General features: G+C 43.6%; 1 protein-coding gene across 1 annotated transcript in view; it reads left to right on the top strand.

Moving 5' to 3' along the window:
- The window catches only part of gpr141 (G protein-coupled receptor 141), a 111,904-nt gene extending 108,236 nt beyond the window's left edge, over nt 1-3,668 (top strand). The window contains exon 6 of the mRNA XM_083778616.1: nt 3,630-3,668. The gene's annotated coding sequence lies outside the window, so the exon portion shown is untranslated. The remainder of the gene's footprint in view (nt 1-3,629) is intronic.
- The last annotated feature ends 15,728 nt before the right edge of the window (nt 3,669-19,396 follow it).

Raw genomic sequence — 19,396 nt, 5'->3', positions numbered from 1 at the left:
CATGATGTGTAGCTCTGCCTTAGTGCCTTCATCAGACTGAGTTGAAACATGATGTGTAGCTCTGCCTTAGTGCCTTCATCAGACTGAGTTGAAACATGATGTGTAGCTCTGCCTTAGTGCCTTCATCAGACTGAGTTGAAACATGATGTGTAGCTCTGCCTTAGTGCCTTCATCAGACTGAGTTGAAACATGATGTGTAGCTCTGCCTTAGTGCCTTCATCAGAAATGCAATACATTATTGCCCATGTAACCATTGCTTATTATATTAAATTAAAAATCCAACCTTTGCAGGACATGTTTATCATATGCTATGCACGTGTGTATATACTTGTAGCGCTGGTCTCAGTAACCGTCACACACACACACACACACACACATAATTATTACTATTCCCGTGAGGACAAGGACATCAACATTCTGGGAAGGCATTGAAAATACCTGAAAATAGTCTGTGTGTGTCTCATCACCACACAACAGTATGAAATAGGGAAAGCTATAAATAGGGAAACCCTAACCTCAACCTGAATGTTTTCCTAAATGTAAACCTATATCTCGCCAAAGGGGGTTTAACCACAAAACCACAATGTCTATTTCTCAAATTCTGCTATACTTGTGGGGACATTTGGTCCTCACAACTATAGTAAAGCACACACACACACACACACACACACACACACACACACACACACACACACACACACACACACACACACACACACACACACACACACACACACACACACACACACACGCACACCTGTAGTGCAGGCAGTGGATGGCATAGCCCGAGGCTATCTGTCTGTGTCCTCCTACTTCTGTCACACCGTCAGTCACAATAACGCTGCACTGCGTCTCAGTAGCACTACTGTACATGCGTTGGAGCCACGTCTCTGGCGGCTGGCTAGCACTATAGTCAAAGCGGACTAGCACAGTAGCACTTAAGTAGCGCCTAGCTAGCCAGACTCCACAATGGAAAGGAAACAGTCATCTGTTCGTCATTTCCGCTCACGAAAATATATTTAAGAAAATATACTCTTTATTTTTGAATTGTAGAAATATGCTTTTTTTTAACATATTTTTGAATTTCCTGATAAGCAGCAAGCTACAGTATACTGTATGCTTTGACTAATTCGGTCTACGCTGGACACGGCTGCAAAGACGAAACAGAAGTGGAGGCGGGACATCCGCTTTACTTTTAAAACTGTGGGAGTCAACAGTCTGGCTGGAGAGACTAACTAGCACTGGACTCAATCTACTTTGTATTTGTATAGGTCCAGGATATAGAGAGGAAACTGAGGGCAGAGAAGAGGGGTTGGGGTTAAACCATTTTGTAGAATAGCAGACCTACAAGCTTGTAGCGCACCACTCGGTGGCGCGCTATGAGCTTGTAGATCTGCTATTTTTCAATAGCTAAAGCATAACATAGTGCTAACACCAAAAGGGGTTCCCGCCCAACATGGGTTTTAAGTAACACAGGTTTCCAGCCAGAATCAAACTGGGACATTGCAAATTATGTATCTGACGATATGCCCCATGCAGACTTAAAGGGCCACTTCACCCCTTTTACAAACAGATCTGATTTTAATGTTTAGGACACAAGAAACACTTTCCTGGGGTTTGCATGTGTGTAATATGTTGTTTTTAGACGCCATGTTCATGACCAAACTTTGTCATGAAAATGTGGTCTCACTTCCTTCCTGACTACAAGTCACACCTCCACCTCACCCCCCCCCCCCCCCCCTCTCTCTCTCTTGGCAGTGCACCAAAGCATTATGGTCATTGTAGGAATTCAGCAATCCAGTCAAACCTTAGTCAAACACACAGACTACATTATTTTTCTGGCCATAGGGTGCAAATTTCTAATTGTGCTACCGTTATCTACTACAAATACTATTAACATTGTGTGACTGCAGTTTCTTCCAGTGTTGAAATGTCCCTTTAAGCACTTGAAATCTCAAGGTGGACACTCAAACCACAAGGCCACTGAGCTGGTATCCCCGGCCGGGTTATACCAATGACTATACACTTGAGACTTGAGACCCAATGCCTCCCTGCTTGGCACTCAGCATCAAAGGGTTGGATTGGGGGGTAACTGTGATATACTGAATAGTGTCATGTCCAGGGGGTGGCTTGTACATCATGGCTTGTACATATATAGTTGCCTCACACTACAGAAACAGGAGATTGCTTATTAAGCTTGATGAGGGACGCGTCGTGAGGTTGTTGATCTGCTAGTCTCGGCGAAGGTATTTAGTGTAATGTGAAAACAAGAGGGGGTCTAGCATAGATCCACGGGGACTTAAGAACCTCATTATCGTACCGACGCATTGCTTTGGAAATGGCCCAAGATCGGAGGAGAAAATCAGCGCGGTCTTTGATAATCAGCCTGCGTTCCTCCCCCCTTTGTTTTGCGACAGAGCCTCTGATGTGTGAACTGAACACACTCAAGTTATTTATTTTTAATCCCACCAATCCTGTGTGATAATGTGACAGAGGCCTGTGGGGAGCTCTCTCAAATCAAATGGGATTGTTCTGTTGGTTGAGTTTGTCTGTAATTACAGTGCTTTGGAAACGTCTGCAGGAGTCTTAGCCGCGGTCCCCCTGCTCTGATGTAGGACAACCGGTTTCTCCTGTTGACTCGAAATAGCCGATCTACAGTAGATCTAGATCGGCTATTTTCACAATTCGATGTACAGCACAACGTACAAGGCTTTAAGTGGTTAAAACACAGATTCCATCCACTGCTGTGCCTGTTCCAAATGATCATGGTCTACTGTGCGTATGTTTATGGTTACATATCATATCCATCATGAAGACCTGTATCAAGCAACGTGTTGTCAGTGTACGCTCACGTAATCCACTGACTGTACAAAACGAGTCCAAAAGGCCTACAAGCTGCCCTGTTCAAGTCATATTTAAGCCCTAAGACATTTTCCAGAACTACATTTTTTTAGGGGCTCTAGCCCCTCCTATATTCTGCTATTAGTGTAGATTTTCGTCTTACACAAATCGACATGTTACGTCATGATGATAAGACAAATACAATGATAAGAGCGTCCCTCACTTCACACGGGTGGAGATTCTTTCCCCCCTAAAATAGTGAAAATAGCTACAAGCCCACAGTCATGCAATGTGTTGTGAGCTTGTAGATCTATACGATTTACCCTATTATTTAAATAGGGCCTACCCTTATTATGTGATTCATTCATAACGTCATTTTTGGAGACCCTGCGGGAGACACAACACCAGATTTGTCTTTTGGGTCTGGAGTTGAAAACATTTGGGTTTGGGAAGCCCTAATAGAAGCTGTGTAGTTTGCTCCAGGTATAGTGTGGCGTGGTGTGGCTGAGGGCCCGAGGCTGGCCTGGCAGGCAGCGCTGAAGGCCGGCCGGGGAGGGGGGGGAGGGTGGAGGTAGTTAGAGCCTGGGCCTCAGCCAAGCCAAACTCCTGGAGCATGTGCACAGAGCTAATGCTCTGCCTCTGATGTGTGCCTCTGTCTGGGAAACCACACACTGCATGGGCCCACTGAAACGGCCATCACTCACTCACACCCTGGGAGAGAGGGAGAGCTGCTCTCTCACTCGGGGAGAAAGGGAGAAGAGAGAGAGAGATAGATACAGTATATAGAGGGGTGAGTGAGTGAGTGAGTGAGTGAGTGAGTGAGTGAGTGAGTGAATGAGTGAGTGAGTGAGTGAAAGAGAGAGAGAAAGGAGAGAGAGAGAGAGAGAGAGAGAGAGAGAGAGAGAGAGAGAGAGAGAGAGAGAGAGAGAGGAGAGAGAGAGAGAGGGGGGAGGGAGATATACAATTACAGGGGGGGGGGGGGTTGGGGAACGAGGGAGAAAAAGCCAAAGGCATGATGATGAGTGAGAGAGAGAGTGAGAGAGAGATAGAGAGGGGAGGGAGAGAGGGAGAGAGAGAGAGAGAGAGGGGGGGGATATACAGGGGGGGGGGGGGGGGGGGGTTGGGGAACGAGGGAGAAAAAGGCATGACGATGAGTGAGAGTGAGAGAGAGAGTGAGAGAAAAATGTAGAGGAAACACATAAGGCGTGACCGCACTGTTTAACCACATCATTCAGAAATGGTTAGATATGAGGGGGAAACGAGAGAGAAAGAGAGAGCGAGGGGGGGAGGGGGGACCTTGAAAAAGTAGACACGGGGCTATGCAGCCGAAGCTGTCCCGATGCATATTCCATTCATCTTCCTCCCCAGAAGATTTCTCATTCCTCGGATGGTGTGGCTAAATCAGATAGCCCTGTATCAGATGGAAGCCAATGGAAGATTCTGGAATAGATCAAAAGGTGCGGTTGTGGTCTAGATAAGTCTACCCCTGCCATGCAGACACAGTTCATCTGTCTTAAATGCTCGCTCATTTCTCTTGTCAGATGGGAGGGGGGGAGTCTATATATAGCTATGATTAAGATGTCTGCCGCAACTTGAAGGGGATTATCAAAACCCCTCCTGCAGTCAATAGGACACTGTCCAGAATATCTTTTGACATTGTATCCTGACCTAAAATAAAGCTATTTATTATTCATCATTCATTTTTTTACTCCCCCTCCTTATTCCATTGCAGAAGTGACGGTTTTTGCTGAAGCAATGACATTCTGGTGGAACATTTCCTGCTTTTTTGGCACACCACGTCGTTGCTCGAGATCCACATACACTACAGTATCAGATGAGAACAGCCAAGCAACGGTATTATGGCTGGCCAGCCAAAGAGAAGGCAATGTCATGGCTTTTTGTCATGAAAATGTAGTCAGGGCCAGGGGTCCCAATGTCTGTGTGCAAATTATTCGAATGGTAATATTTTCTGTGTCAAAAGTTACGACACTTATTTATGTACACAAACTGAACAGGTCAGAAAAACAAACTATCCCTGCTTGTCATTGGTGGGTGAAAACATGACTGTGGTTAGCCAATGTTAGAGACCAACTTTCATTAATATAGAGGTGTGTAACACCGTGCGCATAATGTCTGAGTTACGCCAGGGACAAATATTGTGTGGCGTGTGCAGACACACACGCACGCACGCACGCACGCACACACACACACACACACACACACACACACACACACACACACACACACACACACACACACACAAGTACAAGAATGCCTTGTACAAAGGACATAAACACAGTCAGATAGAGGAAACATAGCCAGTTACAAAGTGCAGAACATTGTTAATTTGAGCTGTGTTTTGGGCCTTATGGACAGATCTTTTTTTATATAGTTTGGTTGTTACGTGGAGTCTATTATTAATTCCATTCATCACATTTTTTCTTAATTTTTGGATTCTGATTTGATTCCTGAATTCACTTTTAAGGAATGTTTTACAAACAAAGACAACACCATGTAGGTAAACGATAAAAAATTAAGTAATTTCTTGGGTGAAGTATGACTTTAACCACACAAAGTATCAATTACTATGGAGAAACACATGAACAGATTTAATAGTAAGTTCGCTCTAAATCAGACCTTTGCATTACACGTACTGGGGGGGCAAATACGGCCCTTTGGCTGACTCTGACCGGCCCTTGAAAGGTTACTTGGAAATTAGAATATGAAACGTACTTTCTCATTTTACCTTATGCGTGGACTAACGGCCTATTAATAGTCCAGTGAACCGTTTCGGTGGTCAACTCTTCACCGAAAACTGGACTATGAATAGGCCTTAATTAATAAAACTATTTTGAAGCCTGTTTATTCACATACACGCAATCTGTTCTTGCCTTGAATTGTGCACCATTGACAACCTGTTACCTTCCTACCTCACCCCACAAAAATGTCTGCTCATGCCAAAACAAAGAAAGGTGGGTGCCGAATGCAGAGGTTTCAACAAAATATGGACTACTAAGTATTTAGTAGTCAGAGGTAAGTTAGAGGTAATAATAGCATACTGGTATACTCTTACTAGCTTGTCAGCTTGTTATAAATGTTATATTAATAGTATGCTGAATTGAGTTCAGCCTTTTGGCCCGGCCCTCCAGAATATTTTCTGTTTCTCATGTGGTCACTTGGGAAAAATAATTGCCCACCCCTGCTCTGAATAGTTACTACAATATGCGTACAGTGACTACAGTCTGCAGTGCATGAACACAAACCATATCATTCACAATCCATACAGTTCAGTGGTGAAGCCACACTACAGAATATAGGAAAAATATGGATGGGGTAAAGATCTAGTCTGAACGTCTAATTTAGAGAGAGAGAAAGAATGGATGAATAATGTCCATGAGGAATACGCCTACAGACGTCATGAACCAATACAGACACAGTGTCACAACTCACAACCTTACATTTAAGTCAACAGTCACAACAGTAGACCCACATCAGTCTTCAATTCCAAATGGACATTTGGAATGAATGGCTGTGTCAAAGCCCAAAACCTCTAGCTTGAACTTGAAAGGAAGTCCAAGAACAAAAACTCACTAGTACCTTCAATGGCACACAAAACAGCATTCAAAGTGTAGATCCAATTCCAGAGACATACAAATTAACTGTGTGTCATTACCACCCAGTCATTGTTGGGTCCCAAACAAAAAGTCACAGTATGCAACACAAGCAGCAGCAGCAAAGAAAAAACTAAACAAGCTTCCTTCTTACCTTGAGCCGTTCTACTACTTGAAATATTTGCTACTTCGGTTGTGTAAGTGATGACCACCTTGTTCTTGTTCCCCGGCCTCCGATCATGGTCTATATACAGGGGACAGGTGGTGATTATGTGGTCAGCACACTGCTCAATTTCCCCGCACTTGCATACTGCACTGTTTACTAGGTCCCAAAACTAGTTCATAGATGTTTTTTAGCGGCCAACCCCACTTACCCCAGTACGCAGTCTGTTCAGTAATCGGCAGTTATTCTCCTTTGACGCAGGTAGTCTCCTGTGTCCCAGATGTAGCGGTGACAACGTGTGGGCCCAGCCTCACTCCCACTCCTGCTTCCTTCCTTTGTAGACAGGTCCTTAGGATAACTGACCGCTTGTGCCACCTTGTTGTATGAGTGGAATGCTGTGTTTAGTGCAGTCATGCAGGATATTCCAAGTCAAGTGTCTGGGCTTTCCTTGACAGGTCGAGAGGGTACAGCAGCCTCTCATCGGAGGCCGGCCGTGGCAATTCCTGCTAGGACTGGCAGGTAGAACAAGTACCAACCTCTTTGGCATGCAGACTTCTACGCCAGGCTGGGGCACAGTATTGGGCTGCAGTGAAGACCAGGGCTTTGAAGGAGATTCGTAGTACCTGCTATTGTACCTGTGTACATTGCTCCTATGGTAAAGAAAGAAACAAATGGAAGTGATTACAGGATCTCCTCACTGGTCAGCAAAAACACCTTGAAGACCTTAACAGGAGCCCTTGTACAAGGTTTCTTTGACTATGCATCCACCTCTTGGTACCACAGCACCTCAAAGGCCCTTAAAACAAGGCTCCACACCTCCCAAAACAAACTGGTCAGGCTCCTACTTGGCCTCACCCCCCGAACCCACCTCACCCCTGCCCACTTTGACAGGCTGGGATGGCTTAGGGTCGACGACAGAGTACAGCATCTTGCAATGGGTCTGGTCCACAAGATTCGATACACCACCAAGATACCCATGTACCTGTCTAAATACTTCCTTAATGTAAACGAAGTCCACACCCACAACACCAGAGGGAGTGCAACAAACCATGTACAACCCAGATTTGGCACAAACAAGGGACAAAATTATTTTCGCTCCTATGCCACCAAAATGTGGAACGCCCTACCAACAGTGACCAGACATGTGAATCCCTTGACTCCTTCAAAACCGCTCTCAAAGAGCACCTATGGATGGCTGCAATTCGAAACTGGCCTCTGTAAAATCTGAATCCCCCCCCCCTTTTCCCCTCACTGTATATGTATCTTTTCCCTTTTTGCTTCCTATATGATGAATTCCTGTTCTGTACTTTAGCTACATAGAAATGTCTATTTGTATGTCTCTAAATGTTTTGATGAATTGAACAATGTGGACCCTGTTGTAAACAAGTGTAACGCTTAATTGGGTCGTCCACTCACAGTTAACACTGCAGTCTTTGTATTGAGTTTGTGCTTGAAATGTACTGTAAATTCTGCAAACTGTTAATAAATATTTCAATCAATCAAGATCAAATATTATGTACCCGTATTGTCCCGAATATAAGACGACTGATTATAAGACGACACCAATTTTTACAAGACTCATTTGTGGAAAAATAACATTGAATGTCAAATAGTAGGACCCAGTTTTTTAGGATATTTCCATTGGAAAAAAACATAGTCTTATATTCAGGCCAATAGGGTATAATGTACTCTGTCACAACACAACCTACAGCCTAGTATATGTAGCCTATACTGTATCCTGATTGATTGAAAACTTTATTAACATGATTCGTAACAGTACAGGTAGTAGTCGGAGGAGGGTATGCTAAAATGATCACATACAAAGTATTCCAGATGATTACTTGCCAGCCATTGAGTCAATGGGGCCGTGGTAAAGTTAGTTTTTTATTGGATGGTTGACAGACATTTGAACGGTGCCAGAGATTAGCTGTACGCAGATGGATGGACGGAGTGCAAAACAGACTCCCTCCCGGTCGCCCCATGCCTTCGGCCTGGTGGAGACAACAAAGTACTCGACTTTATTGTATTTGTAATTTCTATTTTAAATTGCTTCTAAACTTAACTCAACATCAAACTGTACATTGTGCAGGGGGTTTATGGGAGCACACCCGTTAGATTTCTCATTCAATATTTGTTTTTATATATTATGAATTATACTGCCAGTAGAACTGCATTTCCAAAATAAAATGATAATTCCTAGATTAGTATACATACATAGGCCATACCGATTTATGTAGACATACCGACTTATGACTTAAAAAGGCATTCATGCTTTCATTTCATCAAACAAATAGTATAATAATGTTTGACTCTGAGGAAGACAAGTTGAAATGTCAGTCACCCCCTGCTAAATATACGTGCAGAAGTTCTCCAGTATATAGGCTATTAGGCCTATTTGGTATAGGCAGGAATAATGGTGGGATTTTAAAACTTGCATCACTTTCTGCAGCCTCTGTAGACATTTTTAAAGCACAGCTCAAGACCCACTTCTACACCCTTGCTTTTAATTGATCTTTTATTTTTTGTTATTCATGTCCTCACTGTATTGCATTACTGCTTGTTTAATGTTTATGCCTTGCTTTTTCTTTTTTTCTCCATTGCTCTGTAAAGCACTTTGAGCTGCATTTCATGTCATGAAAGGTGCTATACAAATACAGTTCTTATTATTATTACTTTCAATTAAACAGTCATTGGTAAACAGCTCAGTATGAGGTTTCATACTGAATCATACAAGCACATTTGGAGCTGTGACCCCCCCATATATTTCATAACATTGCAGACATGCTGGGCTAGGGCTATGACGTGCGTGTGTATATCACAGGCATTCTAGGGCTATTTGCATCAGCAATGCACTTCACTCCGCAGTGCTTTATCCCAAATACCTTGTTTTATCAAGTACAATTCATTTCTAGTAAGAGACGCGTGTGGACGGACGTTAAACTCACCTGGCTGGAGAATAAACAAGTTGGAAAGAAAACGATGATAAAGAACCTCACTTTCACCTGCTGCCTGTCAGCTTGTCACACATATTATTTGAGCAGTTTCACAAGCCGACAATACTATAGCTGGCACACCTCCACCTCTACCTATAACTTCCACGAGGTGTTAATGTTACTTTTTCAAGTTCATATGTTGTTTATTTCACCGTGTTTTACTTCCAAATATAACGAATAATGTGTTTGTCTGTCGGTGTCGCGCACTGTAAGTCTGTTTGTGTTTGCAGGTTTGCAGCGGGGTGTGTGTGTGTGTGTGGGGGGGGGGGGGGGGGGGGGGCAGGGGCGTGGCCAGAGGACTTCAAAGAGCCCGCCTAAAGCTTGCGTCAACTTCAAGTCAAGTACGTAGTCCACCAGCAGCACAACACTGCAGTGGTGGGAAAAGTAGCCCATTCTCATTTTCTTACATGACAAAAGTAAAAGTATCAATATGTATAAATACCCTGTTAAAAGTGAAAATCCATCCTTCAAAATGTACTTGAGGAACAGTACAATAGTATTTGGCATAAAAATAGGCCTATATGCATAAAGTACCAAAAGTAAAAGTAGCCTACTCAATATGCAGAATGTCCCAAGTTTAAAAGTAAAAAAAAAAAAAAAAAAAAAAAAAAAGGTCAAGGTCAACGCGTTGTGAGCTTGTAGTTTGGCTATTTTCAAATAGCTGAATGGCTGAAGTGGTTAATGTATAGTGTTGTAACTTGTAATACAAGTAGCTAAAAAGTACGTACAGTAAGTGAAAATACTCAAGTATACTAGTAAAGTAAAAGTACCTCAAAATTGTAGTCTATACTTTTGGATGTTGCCCCCATGTTAATCAAGCCCACTTTAGAGTGACAAGAGAAAGTAACATACATTTATTCAATCGTATACTAAAAATCACACCTGTGTGAAGTGAGGGGTGATCTTATCGTACATTCCAACCAATCAGAATTTACATCACACAACACTCAAAATTGTCCATTCAATGTCAATTGGATTTAATGTTTGTGTAGGACAGATGTTTTTGTAAACACACTAAAAGCTTGACATAAGAGCGGCTATTGCCCCTAAAAAAAAAGAAAGTCTGACTCAGGAGGGCTGTGGACAGTTCAGAATCCTACTTTCCAATGACATAATCACTGGGGAATCCAAGCTAATAGAAACGGCAGGCTTTCTATTCCTGTAAGTGAGCATGCTATAATAGAAGCCATTGTTAATAAAATATTGAAATCTAGTTTGAAAAACAAAGTATAATGTATATCACTGGTACTGCATGCATGTGTTCAGTCATGACTAACAGACAGAGTAAAACAATTGTACCATTTTATCATGATATCATAATAAGACAAAAGTCAGGTCAAAAGTACAATGAACTTTTATTTTAAAGTCAAACACATCAGAAGTTTGTAGGCAAACAAAAATTAATGGAAAGTGGAAGTGGAAATCTCATGTATACAAAACTATGACCCAAATAAAGCCCTAAACCAAACAAAAGAAAGGATGGGCTGGCCAAACTTAAAAAAAGAAAAGGGAGTCTGGTGAGCCACCGATCAATGTCTCCATGGCAGAGCCCCATAAACTACCAAAACATAACTTAAACTAACCAGAAAAGAAAAATACGCCAAACAATACTTACGACCAGCCCATAAGAACTACAGAAACTCAACTAAAGAATCACATCATGATGGTGTTGTCTGCTTGCTGGGGATCGAAACTGACAAAACAGCTCCTTCTTCTTCTTTTTGTTGTTTTATGGCAGTTGGCAACCAGTTTATGGTGCATTACCGCCCCCTTCTGATCCGTTTGTGGATCAGACAAAACTAAAACTTATAACTATAACGTAACTTATCATCACCCTGTACAAACTAAATGGTGCCCCCTCCAAAGTGATCCCCATCCACATTGTCCATTCTGTGCGCTACATCCCAGACACTGAGGCCTGAGATGGTGTGAATTCTTCTCTCAATGTACTATCCACGTCTTCTGCAGTGACATCACATACATCTAGGAATCTCCTCGCCGCTTCCAACACCATCTTAATTCGCTCCGACTTGGTTTGTATGTCCGCTGCACAATTGATGATCATCGCAATGAATGCCAGGAATCGCTTCTTCCATACAGAAGTCGAAAAGTACTCACTTGATGCTTCCCATACCTGCTGATGCTTAAAGCATTATCCACCTGCCTATAGCGCTACACTAAAAAATCACCAGCCCGCTCCTAGCAACCCTTAGCGATTTGATTCCCCCCACTTTCTTTTCCAGAAACACTCCCAGAGCATGTTGATCCTTGAAAATGCCATCGACCTGCGACTCCGCCCTCATCCCAATACAATATCTCTCTTCCTTGTCCCTTTCTGAGCGGTTTGATCCTTTCTTCCTTTTCTTTTCTTGCTTGAATCCATCATTTCCATCACGACTTTCATTATCAGAGTCCTCTGACGAGTCCGACTGCATTTAAAAAAAACGCTCCCCCGTCACCAGCCTTTTCAGGTGTTCCAGCTCAGGTAAACAGCCGCACCCCACAAAACAGCTCCTAGGCCCTAATCAAGTATGAGCTACAGCTGGGACAGGGCGGGGCATCCTCAATTGAGTGACAGCCAGGTGAGGTGAGTGTCCACAGCAGCATAGATCACAGCAGCATAGATCAGCAACACAGTGTAGTCAAGTCACTATAAACAAGGACAAAGAGCTATTAGTGAACAAATAATAATCATATTGCTGTAGAGCAAGGTGCATATATGCAAGTATATAACAATTAGTGACGACCAATTATATGAAGATGGTTGAAAGTGGGTGAAGTCGTCCTCTAGACACTACTAGGAAGGGTGAAATAAAAATGTCTTTATGCTCGTTCAGTTATAATATAAAGCTGGGAACCCTATACCAAGTGTTGTATGGCAAGTACTGGGTAAACACACACACACTAAACACTAAAAGACATATATCCCTTTACTGCCGTTGCATGATGTCACTGGCAAACACTCAACACGAGGAGGAACACGCGGCCAAACAGTGAAACAATTTGTTTAATCATAAAGTGCATTTACATAAGGCAACGCCTGCATAAATGAATGCATAATTGAACAGGTTAATGCATAATGTAGCACTCTCCAGGGACAACAAATAAAGTGCCTTTTGAAAACGGCGGGGGGAGGGGGGAGTGAGAGAGAGAGAGAACAGTACTACCACCCAGCATCAGACAAAAAACATGAAATGCATTCAGCGAGACAATGCCAGGGCCACAGAGGTAGAGAGAGGTAGAGAGAGAGAGAGGGAGAGAGAGAGAGAGAGGGGGGGGAGGAAGAAAGAAAGGAATATGTCAGGAAAATAAATAAATAAAAAGGTAGAGTCTTGCTAAGAGGATTTGAGGACATGCTTGGTTTCTTGCCATAATCTGTCTATTAGCACCAAAGTATTTGCAGCTCTCATAACTGTGGCAGGGATACTGCTATAGTGACAGGCTTGCGTGCACACGCACGCACGCACACGCACGCACGCACGCACGCACACATGCACGCTTGCTCGCTCGCACTGACACAGTAAATACAACTCTGTGCCGTCTCATGGGAATTCATCTTTCACTCTTTTGTGTCAATTCCCTGTTTGTGATTCCTCCTCTTTTGTGCCAAACTCTTCATACTTTTCTCTCTCTCTCTCTCTCTCTCTCTCTCTCTCTCTCTCTCTCTCTCTCTGCCTCGGCTATGCTTTATTTGCCTGTCCCAGTTGGTCACAACGTTTTCTGGATCAAGGCCCACTTGAAAACCTTGATCGTGCCACCCGTTCGAGCCCACCTATACCTACCTACCCGTCCTACCGGTGGGCACAAACGGGTGGCACGGTCGGTGCATAGCCTGCATAGCCTTCCGGGTTCTTGAAAACGCCCCCAGCCACTGTGTTTAGTTTTACTGAGGTTAGGTTTAGTTATAGTTGACTGAGGTTAGGTTTAGGTATAGTTTTACTGAGGTTAAGGTTAGGGTTAGGGTTAGGTTTAGGTATAGTTTTACTGAGGTTAAGGTTAGGGTTAGGGTTAGGTTTAGGTATAGTTTTACTGAGGTTAAGGTTAGGGTTAGGGTTAGGTTTAGGTATAGTTTTACTGAGGTTAAGGTTAGGGTTAGGGTTAGGTTTAGGTATAGTTTTACTGCGGTTAGGGTTAGGTTTAGGTGTAGGCTGTCATTCACAGCGACTGGTCAGTCACAGCGCACCCTCTACGTCACATACTCAACCCGAGGAAGGAACCATGCTCGCGTGAGCCAATGCCCACCCCTAGGCTGTGAGGCTGAATAATCAATCGCATTCAGAGTGACCTAGGTAATTACATTTCTTAAATTATTTAAAAAAAAATAATAATAATAATAACTTCAAGAGGTGATGATAATTCTTGTGTGGATGAAAATCGACCGGCCTGACTGTCAGTTTATCGTGTATAGTCCCGGGTGACACGTAAACGCAGGAACAGAGCTGGCTCTAGCAGACAATAAAGAAACACCAGCGCGCCCCGGCTGAGCCTGCGTCTCATCATCGTGTGTAGAAGTGGCCTCTAAATGTCTGATGACTTCAACTACTGAACAAAACAAAACACATCACCTCCACACATTAAAGCTGCACTGTGCATGTGGAAACACACTCTGATGCCTGTCAATGTCTCTTTCCATCAAGGTGGTCCGCTACACACATGAGGGTGTGAGCGCACGTGTGTGTGTGTGTGTGTGTGTGAGTGAGTGCGCGTGTGTGAGCGCGCACGTGTGTGTGTGTGTGTGTGTGTGTGTGTGTGTGTGTGTGTGTGTGTGTGTGTGTGTGTGTGTGTGTGTGTGTGTGTGTGTGCGTGCGTGCGTGCGTGAAGCTGTCAGATGTGATTTGGAGCATTTATGCCATGATGTGTCAAACCTAATTATGGATATAAGTCTCTCACTCGTCGCACACACCTCTAGTGTGTGTGTGTGTGTGTGTGTGTGTGTGTGTGCCAGATGTGAGGGGTTGGTGGTTGATGACAGCACTGCGACCTCAGATGATACCCTCCATTTTGTTAGCGGCGCCTCACAGATTAGAACCAACCAGCGCCATCTTACTTAGCCTACTCTGTATGGTAATGCAGAGAGAGAGAGAGAGAGAGAGAGAGAGTAGATGTGTAGAGAATGATAACAAAATAAGGCATAGAGTGAAAGGATCATCTATGGATAATCTATGGAGAGAGAGAGAGTAGCATGTGCATCAATGCAACACACACACATGCACGCACACACGTCGTTTTGTTTTCTAACTATCATTTTGCTGGGAACCCCCTACACTAGAGCCCCCTCAAGGACCCCACTTTTCAAACCACAAAATGCAGGAAGGTTGAAAAGGCCTTTAGCTCCGAGCAAGACAAAAAATGCATATGTTATTCTAGCACCCATGGGTAAAAAATTATTAATTCATTTTGGGTTCAAAATGAGCCTCAGTAAGTTCACTTTACTGTTAGAGTTGGTGACAAGCAAAGAAGAGGTTACGTATCTGGGTGACGGGTCATACATACTTTGGATAACAATCTTTCCAGTGAGAAAATAAGTCAGCCAAAGAACAATATTTTGGGCAGCATCTCCGTGTTTAGCTGGAGCACTCATCCAGTGCCATTTTGACTAGATATATGCAAGTACGCCTCAATGTCACTAGAATCAACTATAGAGACCTCTCAAAACAAACGAATTAGACTACTGCGAACCTTCACTCTCAGGACTCTCTTTCTAGGCTGGGATGGCTTAAGGGAGAGGACAGACCAGTACAGCAACTCAACTCACAATGAGCATTGTCTTCAAGATACGGGATCAGGCCCAGGCCGTAGCGTAACGGTCTGGGCACCGGACTGGTAATCCAGTCGCAGTGTGCCGCGGGTTCGACTCCCGGACCCGACACGGCCTTTACTGCATGTCTTCCCCCCATCTCTCTCCCGTTTCCTGTCAGCCTACTGTCTGTCCCTTCAAAAATCAATAAAAGGCGTAAGCCGCAAAAAAAAAAAAAAAAAAAAAAAAAGATACGGGATCAGTGCCCATATGTACTGTATCTGAATAACTACTTCACTAGAGTGAGAGACACCCACTGGCATAAAACCAGAGTGAGTTCCACTGATCTCTTCTGCACCAACATGGAGATGAATGCATTCTACTATTCTGCCACCAAAATGTGGAACGCCCTACCGCCTGCCATCAAACGGTGTGATCCTCATTCAAAAACAGGACCTAGACAAGACTTCTAGCTTGCCAGCAGATATGTCTTGTCTTGATTATGAATTCAATACACAGGACCACAATGGAAAAAAGCCATCATGGATTTTTTTGTGTTATCCTTATAGCATTGCTCACATCATTTTTATTGTAGGCCTACTGTTACCACATTTTGAGGGGCCTATAAACAGCTATAGTGTAGATTCTGTCTTAACACAAACATTAAATGCCATTGACAATGGAGAATTTACGTCATACGTCCACTCACAGTTAACAGTCTTTGTATTGAATTGTGCTTGAAATGTACTGTAATTCTGTTAATAAATATTTCAATCAATCAATCACGTGTCTGAGCAAATCGGCTGTCGGTATGTCGGTGTAAATTCTTGGCCAATAAGGGACCACCATTCTGGGTCTAAGGTATGTTTCAAGGTTGGTATAAGGTCAATAATTGATTAGAGCTTCACACGGGTGTGATTTTAATAAAGTATAAGTCAATCAATGAATCAAACTGTACTAATTAACAGTTGTCCTGAGATGTGGCTAACAGGAAGTATGTCACGGTTCCTCTAATATGGAATGAGACATCTCTTTCATCCCTGTCTGTTCAAAGCCCTTCACCTCCATCTCTATCCTCACCACCTCCTCTTTGTCCATTCCACCTCCATCTCTATCCTCACCCACCTCCTCTTTGTCCACTCCCCACCTTTCTTTAGCTCCCCTCTCGTCTCCTTTCCTCCCCCCGTCCCCTTCCTTCACACCCCCTTTCAGTGGATCCCCTTATGCAGGGCCGTTGGGATAAAATGGCTGTGTATATGTGGATGAGAGAGAGAGAGAGAGAGACAGAGAGAGACAGAGAATGAAAGTGGGAGAGAGAATGAAAGACAGTGAATTAAAAAGAGGGCGAGTGGGGGAACACAAAAGAGAGAGATGGGGATATAGAGAGAGAGAGCGAGCAAGAGAGGGAGAGAGAGAGAGAGAGAGAGAGAGAGAGAGAGAGAGATGATCATTTAATACATTTTATGTAACCTTTATTTAACCAGCTTGTAGGCACCTTTTTTCGAGGGAGACCTGCTTGGTCAAGCAGCACAATTAGGAAGCAGCACACATGCATTGGAAAGACAAAAGGAAACAACATCACACAATAGGCCACCAAATCTCTGTCCGCACGTGCAGAATCTCTGCCTGGGGCATCACTTGGGGGGCCATAGACCAAGTGGCCCTAGATTCTGGGTATGAGCTTCAGGTGACCCCTAGGTGGAATGTGCCTAAAGGCAATTAAGAATGGTTTATGTATTCCAAGAATTAAAAAAAATGGAGGATGAGGAACAGGAGTTGAGGGGGAGCATCAGTTCTAGGCTTCTCTGGTATAGGCACTGTACGCCTATCAGACTCCTTGAGTGATAGGCACGGCTTCGTGGGGCGCCTTAGTTCCACACTGTTCCACCTACTGTATTTGTCCGGTCCAGCTTGACGTGACGTGTAAACAACATACATTTTTATCCATAATTGATGCTTTTATATTTGTGTTTTCTTTTCTTTTTTTGCTTACTGTTTCTTGTCTTAAATAATACCACGCTTCATGTTGAAAAAAAACTATGTAACAGAAAATAATGATGTAACTATTGGTGCACCCGGACTGCTTTGTGCGTGGCACCCAGGTCCTCTTTATAAGTGACACCTACGCAGGAACAATCTAGATTCACGCGGAGGAAGGCCCTTGGGCCGAAACATCCACACTGTTGTTATTTTCTGCTATAGGGGGAACAAAATAAAACAAGAATCCTTCCAGGATACAACGTGAGTGCTGGTATTCATTTCTACAGTCTGTATCTTCCAGAACCGTGCACCCGTTACATTATGACGTGGAATTACTCAACCGAGTGCTTGCTTTTGCTTTCTTCTTCAAGTTATTTTTTGAATCGTCTAAACGGGTTAAACACTTCGATGATAGACACAGGGGTCTATACCCCCTCCTTTCCCCCTCTACACAAAATCTCTTGGCCGTGTATTGTCGATGTACAAGCTCACAGCGCGTCACACTTCAGCACGCTGTGAGCTCAGGATGATCGCCGGATGTTTTCATGACATGCCAAGATTAGAGACGCTGGGGTTCATAATAAATAAAAATAAAAATGCATTATTTGCATAATATAATTAATAAATATAATAGCAAGTCATTGTGCAAGGTATTCCATGCATACTTTACAGAAAGTAAGAAATTATAGTTTCACCTTCAGCCTCCACCTACTGTTTGTCTGTGTGTGTGTGTGTGTGTGTGTGGTAAATGGTAAATGGTGCATTTATATAGCGCCTTTATCCAAGGCGCTTTACATAGATTGTGCATTAAATTCACCCATTCACACACACACACATTCATACACCGATGGCAGCGGAAACCATGCAAGGCACCAACTAGCACATCAGGAGCAATTAGGGGTTCAGTGTCTTGCTCAAGGACACTTCGACAGTAACTCTGGGGGAGCCCGGGTTCGAACAGGCAACCTTACGGTTTCCATCCAGGCACTCTACCCCTGAGCCACCGCCGCCGCCCCCCCACTGTGTGTGTGTGTGTGTGTGTGTGTGTGTGTGTGTGTGTGTGTGTGTGTGTGTGTGTGTGTGTGTGTGTGTGTGTGTGTGTGTGTGTGTGTGTGTGTGTGTGTGTGTGTGTGTGTGTGTGTGTGTGTGTGTGTGTGTGTGTGTGTGTGTGTGTGTGTGTGTGTGTGTGTCTCTCCCTCTCTCTCTCTCTCCCCGTCGCCTTTGATGTGAGAGGTTTAGTGGAGGTTCTAATCAGGTGGCATCAGCCCTGAGCCTCGTTGCTCCTTCACAGCGGCCCATTAAGAAGCTGGTTTTCTGGAGGAGGACGATAAGGACAATATACTCTCCCTCTCCCTCCTGTCTGTCTCCCTGTCCTTCCTCCATGCAGCCCTCCTGCACTCCCTAAATCTCTCAGGCCCCCCCTTCCCTCTAACATTCTGTTCCTCCCATCCTCTATCCCTCCCTAAAACTTATGCTTCTATGCTCTCTCTCCATTCTGCAATTTTACTTGGTGCTCTCTCCTCCTCCTCCTCCTCCTCCTCCTCTCACTCGTTACCTAACAGTCTTTATTTCCTCCTACACAGACGGTGAGAAAAGCGTAGGTATGAAGCTCACTGCTCAACCAGCATCAATATGGTAGAGAAAATGGTAGCCTACAATGCAATGATAATCTATCACACATAATGTACAAACCCAGCTACTGTAGAAGACACATCTCAGACAAAGTCAATTGTACAATAAGATAGACAAAAAGGCAAGTTCTCAGCCAGCCAGCCAGCCAGTCTACAAACTAAAACAAAACAAGATAGTCAACATGAGTAAGACTTTGTGTTCAACTGAAGTGTCCAGCCAGAGTCATCCTTCAGTACTCAGACACATAGCTTTTAAATGACCTTCAGTCCCATAGCAGACACATAGTTATAGCCTAATTATATACACAAACACAAACTCTGCAGTCTGCCTGCCTAGAATCTTCCCCTCATTTGACTGGAAAAGACAGCTATTAACATTCATTGGCACTTTTCCTGACAATTTAATGTCGGGTTTCATCATCATATAACAAGGAGAATTA

Source organism: Protomyctophum parallelum, assembly GCF_964188405.1.
Source record: "Protomyctophum parallelum genome assembly, chromosome: 12".
Lineage (NCBI taxonomy): Eukaryota > Metazoa > Chordata > Actinopteri > Myctophiformes > Myctophidae > Protomyctophum > Protomyctophum parallelum.
This window is presented reverse-complemented; position numbering and strand designations above follow the sequence as displayed.